Below are 13,981 nucleotides of genomic sequence, written 5' to 3' on the forward strand. Positions count from 1 at the left end.
GCAGTGACATTTAGAAAGCAGGAGGCATTTAGCTTGTGCTCACAAAGAGAAGATGCTTTATTGTTGATGATTCTCTGTTCTCCTTTTTTTTTTTTTTTTTGGCCAAGAAATAAAATAGGAAAGTATTAAAACCTTTCCAGTTTTGTATTTTATCTGAGGATTCATCTGTGAAGAAACACTGAATAAATTGTCTTTGCAACCAAAGGAAAGACTCCTTATCTCCTTGCATTTGGAGTAATTACCCTGTGTCTTGCATTATGGTATTAGGAAATGGACCAGAAAGCATGCTGATTGAATATCATTTTAGAAACAAGCTCATAGGATGTGTTTGGCACCCAGCTCTGCTCACTGAAGCAGTTTGGCAGGAGGGACAGGATGGTGGGAAGTCGTGGCTGGAGCCTGGGAAGGTCGCATACAGACCGCATGCTGGTGGGGAGGTTTCCTGAGGATCTGGTTCCACTGCCATGGACAAGGCTGGGAGCCCGGGAGCTCAGAGTAGATCCTCGCAGCCCTGGCTCCTAAGCCAAGAGACACAGAAGCACAGAGACAGAGAGAATGAGACAGAGACAGGGAGAGGGGCTCCGGGGGCTCTGTAACCAGGAGAGCGACCCCATTCGTGGGGCTCCACCCACATGACCTCCGCACCTCCCCAAGGCCCCACCTCCTGACAGCAGGGCCCTGCCCACCGCAGCACAGCTGCTGTCCGGTGCCTCCCGCTGCCCTTGCCCGAGGCGTGGTGAGAGCCCAGCTGGAGAGGGAAGCCAAGGCAGAGGAAGGCACAGCCCTGTCCCCAAGCTCACGCATGGCTGTCTGTGTCCCCAGGGACGCTCTCAGCTCAGTTTGCTCAGTCTGGAATCTGAGATCACGTAATTAAAAGCAGAAAAGCAGATGGTATACACGGAGATGTCAAGGGCTTCTCCCGTGGCTCAGATGGTAAAGAATCTGGCTGCAATGCAGGAGACCCAGGTTCAATCCCTGGGTCAGGAAGATCTAGGCGCTCTAGGTGAGACCCGCTGGTGTGGAAGGGATGGAGAGGAGCAGAGTGCAGAGCGGCCTGGGGTCCTCGCTTCTCGGGGGCTCACACTAGTGTGTGAAGGCACACTGGTCACTTCCTAGGCCTGTGGAGAATCATAGGGAAAATCCCGCGCCTTGGCGGCTGGTGCTCCTCTAACTCAGTCTGCAAAGGGGCCTCACAAGGCCCTTCTGGAGGAATTCCTTTCTGCTTCCCCAGCAGCTACTCCACATGGCCAGGCTGCCCCACTCCCAGGTTCTTTCCCGACTCAGGCAGCACGGAAGCCAGTCTCTCCTCTCACAGAGGAAATCGTCTGACCCACTGGCTCCATCTCCTCAGCCTCCAAAAACCTGCGAGCTTTTCCTCCCAGGCGTGAGAGGGTGTTTCTGTCTCCTTCTCAAGGATACCTGTCCCGCATCCTCTCCCACCTTCCGCCCATGCTCCTACCGCGGCTGATTCACATTCTGTCTCTAATTGCACTTTTCAGTTGTTCGGTCGCTAAGTCATGACCAACTCTTTGCGACCCCGTGGACTGCAGCACACCAGGCTTCCCTGTCCTTCACTGATCCTGAAGTTCGCTCAAACTCATGTTCATTGAATGGATGATGCCATCCAACCATCTCCTCCTCTGTCGTCCTCTTCTTCTGCTCTCAATCTTTCCCAGCATCAGGGTCTCCAAATGAGTCTGCTCTTTGCATCAGGGGGCGAAAGTACTGAAGTTTCAGCTTCAACATCAGTCCTTCCAATGAATATTCAGGGTTGATTTCTTTTAGAATTGACTGGTTTGATCTCCTTGCTGTCCAAGGGACTTTCAAGAGTCTTTTCCAAGACTAAAGAATTGAAAACATTGATTCTTTAGTGCTCAGCCTAATTTATGGTCTAGCTTTCACATCCATACATGACTACTGGAAAAACCATAGCTTTGACTATATGGACTTTAGTCAGCAAAGTGATGTCTCTGCTTTTTAATATGCTATCTAGGTTGGTCATAGCTTTTCTTCTAATGAGGAACGGTTTTTTTAATTTCATGGCTGCAGTCACCATCTGCAGTGATTTTGGAGCTCAAGAAAATAAAGTCTGGCACTGTTTTCATTGTTTCCCCACCTATTTGCCATGAAGTGATGGGACCAGATGCCATGATCTTCGTTTTCTGAATGTTGAGTTTCAAGCCAACTTTTTCACTCTCCTCTTTCACTTTCATCAAGAGGCTCTTCAGCTCCTCTTCGATTTCTGCCATTATTGTGGTGGTCATCCGCATATCTAAAATTATTGATATTTCTACCAGAAATCTTGATTTCAGCTTGTGCCTCGTCTAGTCCAGCATTTCACATGATGCACTCTGTGTATAAGTTAAATAAGCAGGGTGACAATATACAGCCTTGATGTACTCTTTTCCAATTTGGAACCAGTTCGATGTTCCATGTCTGGTTCCAACTGTTGCTTCTTGACCTGAATACAGATTTCTCAGAAGGCAGGTAAGGTGGTCTGGTATTCTCATGTCTTTAAGAATTTTCCACAGTTTGTTATGATCCACACGGTCAAAGACTTTCAGTTCAGTTCAGTTCAGTCACTCAGTCGTGTCCAACTCTTTGTGACCCCATGAATCGCAGCACGCCAGGCCTCCCTGTCCATCACCAACTCCCGGAGTTCACCCAGACTCATGTCCATTGAGTCAGTGATGCCATCCAGCCATCTCATCCTCTGTCGTCCCCTTCTTCTCCTGCGCCCAATCCCTCCCAGCATCAGAGTCTTTTCCAGTGAGTCGACTCTTCACATGAGGTAGCCAAAGTACTGGAGTTTCAGCTTTAGAATCATTCCTTCCAAAGAAATCCCAGGGCTGATCTCCTTCAGAATGGACTGGTTGGATCTCCTTGCAGTCCAAGGGACTCTCAAGAGTCTTCTCCAGCACCACAGTTCAAAAGTATCAATTCTTTGGCGCTCAGCTTTCTTCACAATCCAACTCTCACATCCATACATGACCACTGGAAAAACCATAGCCTTGACTAGACAGACCTTTGTTGGCAAAGTAATGTCTCTGCTTTTCAATATGCTATCTTAAGTTGGTCATAACTTTTCTTCCAAGGAGTAAGAGTCCTTTATAGCGTAGTTAATAAAGCAGATATTTTTCTAGAATTCCCTTGCTGAGAATGGTCCAATGGATGTTTGGGAATTTGATATCTGGTTCCTCTGCCTTTTCTAAATCCAGCTTGTACATCAGAAAGTTTTTGGTTCACATACTGTTGAAGCCTAGCTTGGAGGATTTTGAGCATTACTTTGCTAGCATGTGAAATGAGTACAATTGTGTGGTAGTTTGAACATTGCCCTTCTTTGCGATTGGAATGAAAACTGACCTTTTCCAGTCTGAATTTTCTCACTGCTGAATTTTCTAAATTTGCTGGCATATTGAGTGCAGCACTTTTATAGCATCATCTTTTAAGATTTGAAATAGCTCAACTGGAATTCCATCACCTCCACTAGCTTTGTTTATTTAGTAATGCTTCCTAAGGCCCACTTGACTTCACACTCCAGGATGTCTGGCTCTAGGTGAGTGACCACACCATCGTGTTTGTTTGGGTCATTAAGACTGTTTTTGTATAGTTCTTCTGTGTATTCTTGCCACCTCTTCTTAATACCTTCTGCTTCTGTTAGATCCGTACCGTTTCTTTTATTGGGCCCATCTTTGCATGAAATGTTCCCTTGGCATCTTTAATTTTCTTGAAGAGATCTCTAGTCTTTCCCATTCAATTGTTTTCCTCTATTTCTTTGCATTGCTCAATTAAGAAGGCTTTCTCTCTCCTTGCCATTCTTCGAAACCCTGTATACAGATGGGTGTATCTTTCCTTTCCTCTTTGCCTTTCGTTCCTCTATCTCAGCTATTACTCAGCACTTCTCAGTAAATGTGGGCATTTGCACAGGACACTTCTTCCCACCCACGTCTCCAGCCACCGCCACGGCTGGCACTCTGGCTGACAGCCAGGCCAGGAGAACATCAGTCCATGCCCCTCGGCCCCTGGATCCGGGTAGAACCTGAGCAGCTCTTGTCCCTAAGCCCCTGCCTCCATGGGGGATAATGTTCTGTACGATGGTCTACACTGCAGGTCCTTGCCTCACTGTGTAGTGCCATGCCTAAGGTCTTGTTCATAGCCTGGCATTGCCCAGTGTGCTCGGACAGAAGCCAGAAAATATGTTCTCAGTTGGAACAGGCTCTATTATTTATGAAGTTCTATTTAATATTTGAAAATCAAAAGCTTGGAAAGAAAACATCCAACAGGGTCTCAGGGTAAACAAACAGGCCCTCTGATGCCATTCTGTGGGGCCTCAGTTGAGGGGCTGGGGAGACTGTGCTGACATCCGGATGAGCCTCCCAGGTTCTGTGTTAAAACTAAACACTCCAAATTAACTTTTGGAACTTACAGCACCCCTCATGGGTAAGGAGTTATCCATTTAATTTAGAAAAATTTACTCCTAGTCCTAAATACTACAATTTTCTTTACAAAGCGGAAGAAAGTACCTGTGGAGGCTGGAGCCAAGTCTGCCAACCTCCATGTGAGTGTAGCTCCGAGATAACCAACCAGTGTGTCTACACTGGGGCAGGCTTATCTCCACTGGGGCAGGTTATCTACACGGGGGCAGGCGTGACTGGGGCAGGTGTGTCTACACTGGGTCAGACGCGACTACAGGAGGGCCGGCATGTCTACACTGGGGCAGGTCCTTCCCTTGTTTGCTATACATTCTTTACCAGGAGTTCTGCGTTTGGGGAAAGTTTAAAGCTACATCTTCCAGACAAATGAGAGCCAGCCGAGGTTGGATTCAGCTCCCGGGATGTTGAAAAGCTCCCAGCCCCACAGGACCAGTGGGCAGCTGAGCCGGGCCACAGCGCTGATGGTGGTGCTGCGCTCAGGAAGGAGGTCGCAGTGTCTTCACTGCTAGAGACAACCCAGGGCTCTAGGACCACTCTGGCCGCCGTGACCACCCTTGGCACAGAGAAGCCCTGAGCAGGCAGGCGGCAGACAGAGCCACCTGCGGGGGTGTGGCCTTTGGGAAGGAGGCCGCCGACGCCCACAGGGAGGGAGCTGGCTCTCCCCCGCAGGTCGCCATGTAGACCCGCAGACCGAGGGTGGAGCGCGGGGAACCAAGGTTCCTGGGGCACTCTGAGCCCCTCCTGCCCTTGGCACACCCAGTGAGGGGCGAGGAGCAGAGCTGGGGGCGCTCAAAGGTCCGCGGCCCCCCCCCCCCACCAGGGTCTAATTGCACCTCCACTCCCACCCCCACCCTCCCCTCCACCAGCACCGTTCAGATGCCCATTCTGCGTCTAAGCTCTGAACCTGCTCCTTCTTCCATCCCACCTCCCACCTCCCCCAGGCCACCTCCCAAAGACACAGGGGTCCCTCAGGTGTAGGGTGAGCGGGCCCCCCCGTGGGCCACAGCCACAAGGGGGCACTTAGTCTCAGCCGGGAGCCCCTCCAGGTTACACGGAGACCTTCGTGCTTCATCCAGCTCGGCGCTTCTCATGATGTACTCTGCATATAAGTCAAATAAGCAGGGTGATAATTTACAGCCTTGACGTACCCCTTTTCCTATTTGGAACCAGCCTGTTGTTCCATGTCCAGTTCTAACTGTTGCTTCCTGACCTGCAGGTGGTCTGGTATTCCCATCTTCTTCAGAATTTTGCACAGTTTATTGTGATCCACACAGTCAAAGGTGTTGGTGTAGTCAATAAAGCAGAAATAGATGTTTTTTTGAAACTCTCTTGCTTTTTCTATGATCTAGTGGATGTTGGCAATTTGATCTCTGGTTCCTCTGCCTTTTCTAAAACCATCTTGAACATCTGGAAGTTCATGGTTCACATATTGTTGAAGCCTGGTTTGGAGAATTTTGAGCATTACTTTACCAGTGTGTGAGATGAGTGCAATTTTGCGGTAGTATGAGCATTCTTTGGCATTGCCTTTCTTTGGGATTGGAATGAAAACTGACCTTTTCCAGTCCTGTCACTACTGCTGAGTTTTCCAAATTTGCTGACATGTTGAGTGCAGCACTTTTACAGTATCATCTTTTAGAATTTGAAATAGCTTTGTAGGACAGGCTGAAGAAGCACAAGCCCTATTTGCTGCATAAAAAACAGTACAGACCTAAACATATAAGACTGAAAAATGAGGAGAAAAAGATTTTCCCACACAATGAAAGTCAAAAGAGGTGGAGTGGCAAATTGTTATATCAAATTTAAAATAACAGAAGATGCTGCAAGTTAAATGACATTTCAGTTGAAGCAGAAAATTGTTAACATACGCACTCAAAAGCATATTCCTACAGAGACACAAAGGGGAACCTGGAGCAACTCAAAAGAAACACCTACACCAATAAGGGTCAAAACAGGAAAACCCTTTACACAAACTGGGATGTGAATTGTATCTTCAGTACATTGCACCCAAGTGGGAATAATTATTAGGTGCATAATTTTCCAGAAGTCAATTTGGGGGTCACTTAGTAAATTTAATAAAATTTTGTATCAGGATCTTTTTGACTAACGTGTGAGCAAAAGCATTAAGTACAGAAAAGAAGCACCAAAAACAATGATGAAAATTACTGGAAAAAAGGGGAATCAAAAAATTCATAGATGATAGACAGACTAAAGGGAAACTAAAAGCCCCTAACAACGCATAAAGCAATCTCAATAACCAGAGAAAAGCTCAGAGCAAAGAAAGAAATGAAAAGGATTTAAAGTTAAAGGTAATAAAAAATAAAGACAATAATGAAGAAAGTAAATAAACAAAACTATAGTTGAAGATTACAGAAACAATAAGATCACAATGAATCAGGACTATTTTGACATAAATGACAACTTCAGGAGAAAAGGATATGAGTTTAATAAGTTCAACCTCAAAGAATGAAAGACATCCAGAAACTGTAACAAAAATTACCAAGCTCTGAGATCCCCAACTATGGTGGAACTCTCTTGAAAGAAAAAGGCTGATCTTCACAGTGAATTTTCTAAGTCACTTTGAAAGCTCTTAGAACGCACATGTAAAACACCTCCGAAAACAAGGCACAGTCTGTCCTGGCCAATGGCCACAAATTTAGAATATTACAGGCAATACACAGATGAAAATAGATCAAATTCAACAAGAATATAGAGCAAAGCCACAAATACACATACTAATCAAGTCTTAAGAGAGGCCACAGATACTTCAAACAATCTCAACATACTTTTTGGAGTCAACTACAGAAATAATCAGAAGAAAAGAATGAATGCAGGTTGGAAAAAGGAAACAGTGGGACAGGAAACCCTTGTGATGCCATCAAAATTGTGTTTAAGTTAATGAAGCAAAATGTCCCAGGATAGAAATATAGCAGAAGTCTGTTTTTCAAATTCCCCTTAATGAAAAAAAAAAAAATCAAGTCACATTACCAATTACAACATAATAATACAGCTAGGGACAAAGGAGCTGTGAGGGAGAGAGGAGAATTCCATGCTCCAGGGTGGGAGAATAAAATATTGTGGAAAATATTATATATAACCTCAAACAATTATCATGGGCAATTTTTCACAAGATTTAATCTTCCCCAGTCAAAGAATATGCGTGTTCACTTAGAGACAGCTAAGCAGATTAAAGAATGGATGGAGGCCAGAGGATAACAGTGGATATTAATGACCATCTTTTAAGTGGTGCTGGGAAAACTGGCCAGTATGTAAAAAAATTGAGAGCCACGTGCCTACACAAAAAATAAAACGCAAAATGATTACAAAGTCCCCTGTAAAAACCATAACTTAACTTTTAAAAACTTATTTATGATACATAAATATAACAAGCAATCTTATCTAATTATTTCAGCAAGAACCTTCTGTGATCCTACCCCACAAAATGAAAATAAAAACAAGACCTATAAATTAAAGTTTAAAACTTTGTACAGATAAACCAGGTTGAAAAAACACCTCAGAAAGGGAGAAGAAAGAATGAAATGAAAAAAGAAAAAAAATAAACTGACAAAGGAGATTACTTCCGAGACTATTTGGGCGCTAAATAACTCAATAAGAATACACAGCCCAATAAAAATGGGCACAAGGCAAACACTCTTCGAGTATATGGATGCTAATGAAAAATGAAGAAGCTAAAATAAACGTCTCCTTTTAGCAAAACTACATGAGACAATGGAAATATCAGAAACTCACAATAGTGTGTGGAGAGTGTGGGGAAAGGGGAAAGTGTTCACTGTGGTGGAATTAAAGAACACTAGAGAAAGGCCATGGATAGTCCTCAAAAAAAAAAAAAAAAAAATCCTGGAAGTGAACAGCTAACCCGCACTGGCATACCGTGATAAAACCACCACTGAAACAGGCACGACTCCAAAATATGCTAGTAAATACACAGCAAGCACTGTTTATCAGCCAAGGAGATAGGAAGGAAAAAGACATTGATGACTGTGGAACCAATGTGGAATATATAAAAAGACTGTCGAACATATGAAACGGATAAGCTATACAAGAACCCATCTGAGTCACTTGCAGAAAAGGTGCACGAACAATTATATCATGGAAAATAAATGAGGAAAGGAAAAGACACAGAGGGAATCTAGAACATGATGAAGAAACATTTACAGCTAGTACAAGGGGAAATAATGAAAAAGGCTACATAGAATGGGGCGGGGGGAGAGAGGAGGATGGGAAAGAGAAAAATAGCGGGAAAATAACGACCATGTAAAAAGAAAAGCCGGGGAATGCGCTGTGGACTCAAAGTGAGGCCTGCTATAATTAACACCTGGATAAAACAGGTGGTCGGGTAGAGAGGGACATGAAAAAAGTACAGATATTTTCTTAGGACAGAAATACATACGCTCATTAAAATACAGTTAAACGTGGGATTTGGAGAAATGGAACATTCGCAAAACTCTAAGGGAACTAGGAGAAAAGAACGAAACTTAAGTGATGAAAATGAAACGAAAGCTACTAGTACAATTTAAGAAGGCTGAAACAAAATGCTAAAACACAATAGTTGAAACTTGGACTTTGATGTTGTGCAAAAACAAACGGTAAACTTAAAATACGAAAACAAACTGAACAACTAGAAAGACACTCCGCACGAGAGAAAGAGGCTGAACCAACAGGAAGAGAAGAATTGCAACTTTCGTGCTAAGTAATCTGCACGAGAATTTTGAGACGTGAATGTATAAGCCTACATTGGTTATCTTAAAAAGACAAGCAACAAAAAACAAAAAAAGAAAATAACATATAAGCATGATTAAAAGAAGAAAGCAAAAACAAAAAAGGAAAGAAAAAAAAGGAAAACAAAAAAGACAGGGAGAGAGGAAAGGAGCGAGGAAATGAATCCAAAGTTACAGCAAGCCTATGTCTTTCGGAATGAGCTCGCTTTGGGGCTTGACCAATAGCCCTGAAGGGAGAGAAGCATATGTGCCCCTCTCCCAGCATCTTTTGGTGCCAGGACCCTGAACGCTAGGAGAGTGTCCAGTGAGAAAGCATTGAAATCGGAGTGGACCTCACTGGAGAACAAAGTTGAAGAAAGGGTTTATTGTTGTCTGGGGAGGGATTGTCCTCGGGCAGGGGTCTGGGGTGGGGAGACCCCTAAAAGGGAGAGGGTAGGTGGGCAGACATGTTTCCAGAAGTGTGTTAGGATGTGAATGGTGAGCCCACGGAATTCCTCTGCAGTCCGCATTTGTGTGCTGAACTTCGAAGACCTGCAGTGAATCTCTAGCGGGCAAGGCTGGAAGGCCAATGCCCTTGAATCATTCGCATCCAGAGTCCTTTGGCCCAGGCGGCCAGGTCAGAAGTGCCTGTGGGGCTTTGCCGGGGTCCAGCCCCCGCAGGATCCAGGGGAACCTGAAGGAAAAGTGGCCTCAGCAGATGATTTAGAGAGAAATAAGGAAAGAATATTGTAGATAAGAAAATAGAGGAGAGAAAGAGGCTGATATTCCTTGGTTTCCATAGAAAGTCAATAAAACTTCGAGACAAGAAGTTTGCCCCGTTCACGGAGGCCACAGGTGCCTTCCTGGTCTCCCAAGGGAATGAAGATGCAGAACGTCTTCCCGTTCAGGTCTTAGAAACCCGGGCAGATAAGTGAACGCAGGGAGCCTCTATGCTCCAAGGATCAGCCTGAAAAAGAAAGTAAGAGAGAAAAACAGAGAAAAAAGAAAAACACAGGGTTACCAAGCTTCTTCAAGTGAGGCCCATTGTTTTTATTTTCAAAAGGGTCTTTTATACCTTTACTTGTACATAGAGGGAAATGAAAGATGCAAAGTCATACAGAGTCAGCCCAAACATTATGTCTATTTTGTCTTTATAGAAATCAAGATTATTTCTGTAAACCTTTCCCAAAAACAGTATTGTGCACATTATCTTCTGGCCTTGGAGGCCTGTGAACATTTTATGACCCTCTTTTGATAAAGGCTGTTCAACCAGAAAACTTACTTTCCCTTGAAATGTTTTTTCTTATATTTCTAATCTATATCGGCCTAAGAAAGTATCAAACAGAGTTACATTCTCACGAAGCAAAGATGCAGTGAGTTACAAGAAAGAACCAATTAGCTCAAAAGTCTGATGTGGTTAATTTCAGGCTACATCTGTTTTTCTTACTTTCCAACTATGTTAACTAATGCACTCCCAGGTGCACAGTGGATTAGAGACATGGGACCTTAGCAACATGCATTGGCCCAACAAAGAAATCCTATGACTAGTACTACTCGAATAACTGTTAACTCTTTGAAAGGCTCTATGTTTTAGGCTTTCCATGCCTCTCACAGTAGGGAGGCTGTAAATAATCATATGATTAGCTGCAACAGTCTGGATATATTTGCCAAGCAAGATATAATGCTAAAAGAGGGGGTTTTGATTGGAAATATTTCTCTCATGTACAGGAGAATTATTAGCTATAGTCCTAAGATGATTTTCTCCAGAGAAAAGTACTCAAGAATAGCACCCAGTTAAAGTTAGACGAGATGCTGAAAGTCATGAAATAGTAAAACAGACAGATACTGGTTTTGGAGTGGATGCTGGAGGAAGACTAGGGAGCCCATTGAGTTCTGAAGACTTGTTTAACACTTCTCTTCCACATGACCTTGTCATGGGTGGGATCTCCCGGGGTGGCTCCAGGCAGGGCTTCGTCAAGGGGAATTCCCCGAGAAAAGTGTCGGTGGTTGGATGGCGGGAGTGGGAGTGGGCAGGCCCTCGGCCGCCTCAGCGAATGAGGAGCTTGCACGTGCGGGGTGGGCTGCGGGAAAGCCCCCAAAGGACCGAGGGGGCGGGGCCAAGGCCCTTTTTGGAGACGACGGTGTGAGGGAAGGAGGCATCCGCGTGCAGCTGCAGGTAGGAGATGGAAAACCTCGTGGGCCTTGTTTGCAGAGACCCGGGGGCTGCTTCTGAGCACGGGGGAGGTGCGTGTCCGGCTCCCTTCAACGTCTTAGCCGGAGGGCAAGGTGGTCGGGCCAGCGCCGCTGGTGCGGATGCCCTTCGGGGACCCTCTGTCCCTGAGGGGCCGTCGCCGGCAGAAGGGCGCCCCCAGCGGGGTGACTTGGCTCCCGGGTCAGCGGGGCTGGCGCCTGGCCAGAAAGTCGCCCTGAGTTGGAGGGGGCCGTGGGGGCTGGGCGCTGGGCTTCAGAATCTGGGGAACACCTGCTACGTGAATGCGGCGCTGCAGTGTCTGAGCCACACGCCGCCCCTGGCCAGCTGGCTGGTGTCCCGGCAGCACGCCACCCTCTGTCCGGCCGGCGGCTCCTGCACGCTCTGTGCCATGCGAGCTCACGTGACCCGAGCCCTCCCTCACGCGGGAGAGGTGATCCGGCCCCACAATGACCTGCTGGCGGGCTTCCACAGACACCAGCAGGAAGACGCCCACGAGTTTCTGATGTTCACTCTGAATGGCATGCAGCAAGGGTGCCTGAGTGCATCCCAGCCGTCAGGCCACGCCTCCGAGGACACCAGCGTCGTCCGTCAGATCTTCGGCGGGACGTGGAGGTCTCGGATCCAGTGTCTCCATTGCCTCGGTGTCTCGGACACGTTCGACCCTTATCTGGACATCAGCCTGGATATCACGGCGGCTCAGAGTGTGGAGCAAGCTCTGAGAGAGCTGGTCAAGCCCTAGAAGCTGGAGGCGGAAAATGCCTATGACTGTGGCGTTTGTCTCCGGAAGGTGCCTGCCACCAAGAGGTTGACTTTGCACAGGACCTCCCAGGTCCTGGTGCTGGTGCTGAAGCGGTTCACACAGCTGAGCGGGGCCAAAAGGGCTCAGGAGGTGCGCTATCCCCAGTGCCTGGACGTGCAGCCCTACACGTCTGAGCGGAAGGCAGGGCCCCTGGGCTACGTGCTCTATGCCGTGCTGGTGCACTCCGGGTGGAGCTGTGAGCGAGGACACTACTTTTGTTACGTCCGAGCGGGCAGCGGCCAATGGTATAAGATGGACGATGCCAAGGTGACAGCCTGTGACGAGACCGCTGCCCTGAGCCAGAGCACCTACGTCCTGTTCTACGCCCGGGAGGGTGCGTTGGAAGGGGGCCCTGGGGGAGGGGCAGCGGCCCCCCTCGGGGCTGACCCCACAGACCCCGGGCAGCCTGCAGGAGACGCCAGCGGCAGAGCTCCTGGGTCGCAGGATTCCCCGGGGGACACAGAGGCGGAAGGGATGAGCTTAGAGCAGTGGAGACGCCTGCAAGAACACAACCGACCGAAGCCGGCCTTGGAGCTGCGCAAGATCCAGGCTGCCCTGCCTGCCGGCGCAGTCGTGATTCACCGGTCCAGACACGGAGGAGGGAGAAACCGCCCGCCGCCCGCCCGGGAGCACCACCGGCTCGACCGTCCCAGCACGGACACCCCGCCTCCGGGGCCGACGGACGTCGGCCACGGCCCTTGTGCCAGCGGGAGGGCCAGAGCGACCAAGGGGAGGAACAAGAAGCCGCGGCCATCTCTGGGGCTGTGGCGGTAGGCCGGCTCTGACGCACATGCGTGCAGACGCCCAGGCACACTCTGGGTGCGGCACGCCCCGGGCCACGCACCAAGAGTGCCGACGAGGAGCGAGTTCCTCTCTGGCGGTGAGGACGATGCGGCCTCCGGGGGGAAAGGCGGGGCCGGGAGTGAGCCCGGGGTCTCGGTGTTCCCTGGGAACGGGTTTGTGCCCGAGCGGCTCAGCTCTCGAGGGCTGGCTCTGCTGGGAAGTCGGCGGAGCGAATGGGGTGCGTGAGCGGGTCTGAGCACGGTGCCAGGGCCTGCCACTTCTTCGAGGGATGTCCGGAGCCCTTCGGCGGGGAGGTGCAGGGAAGAGCGGCTGCAGGTCCACGCACCGTGTCCTTCCGGCCGGCCAGGCTCTCGAAAATGCCCCAAACGTCGAGCAGCGTCCAGGGGGAAGATGGGCAAGCAGTCTTTATGGGTGGCTGTCCTCGGGAGGCCTCGTGCTACTAGGCAGAGGGTCCGGCAGGAATGAGGCGGGGATCCGTGCGTCCCCGGCAGGACGCTCGTCCGCAGAGTTCCCTGGGGCTCCATTTCCGGTGCAAGGAGCATGCTGGAGAAGCGCCAAGTGCCAAACAGGAGAAGCGATCCACGATGCCATGAGCACCACCACCGGCACCACCAGCACCGACACGAAGGCCAAGGGGAGAAAGGCGAGCCAACTAGTCCCAAAGAAACCTCTCCACCAGCTGTGCACCGGGGCCTAGGTGGAGATCCGTCGCGCAAGGTTCATTTCTGAAAGCAAAGGTCCTCCCCGCACTGAGGAAAGGCCCGAGCCTACCCTAGATTGGGATAGCAAGACAACTGGATCTCCGACCCTGCCCGTCCTGCCTGGCAGTCAGTTGTCTCTTCCAGCTGGGCCCTGGACAAACGCCGCTGGACGTGAGAGGATGCGGCCGGCCTCCAAAGTGCCTGGGGCGGTGGGGAAACTGTCCTCCCCTAGCTGCTTTCTCGACTGCCTCATGATTCCCGTGACCCGGTGGAGGGGCGCCTGAGGACCCTTATCGGTCACCTCTTGCGTTTTATTT

General features: G+C 48.6%; 1 pseudogene; it reads left to right on the forward strand.

The window, feature by feature from the left end:
* Window positions 1-11,331: 11,331 nt before the first annotated feature.
* On the forward strand, window positions 11,332-12,933 carry LOC138431944 (ubiquitin carboxyl-terminal hydrolase 17-like protein 6; annotated as a pseudogene).
* The last annotated feature ends 1,048 nt before the right edge of the window (window positions 12,934-13,981 follow it).

The sequence above is a fragment of the Ovis canadensis genome, chromosome 1 (genome assembly GCF_042477335.2).
Source record: "Ovis canadensis isolate MfBH-ARS-UI-01 breed Bighorn chromosome 1, ARS-UI_OviCan_v2, whole genome shotgun sequence".
NCBI lineage: Eukaryota > Metazoa > Chordata > Mammalia > Artiodactyla > Bovidae > Ovis > Ovis canadensis.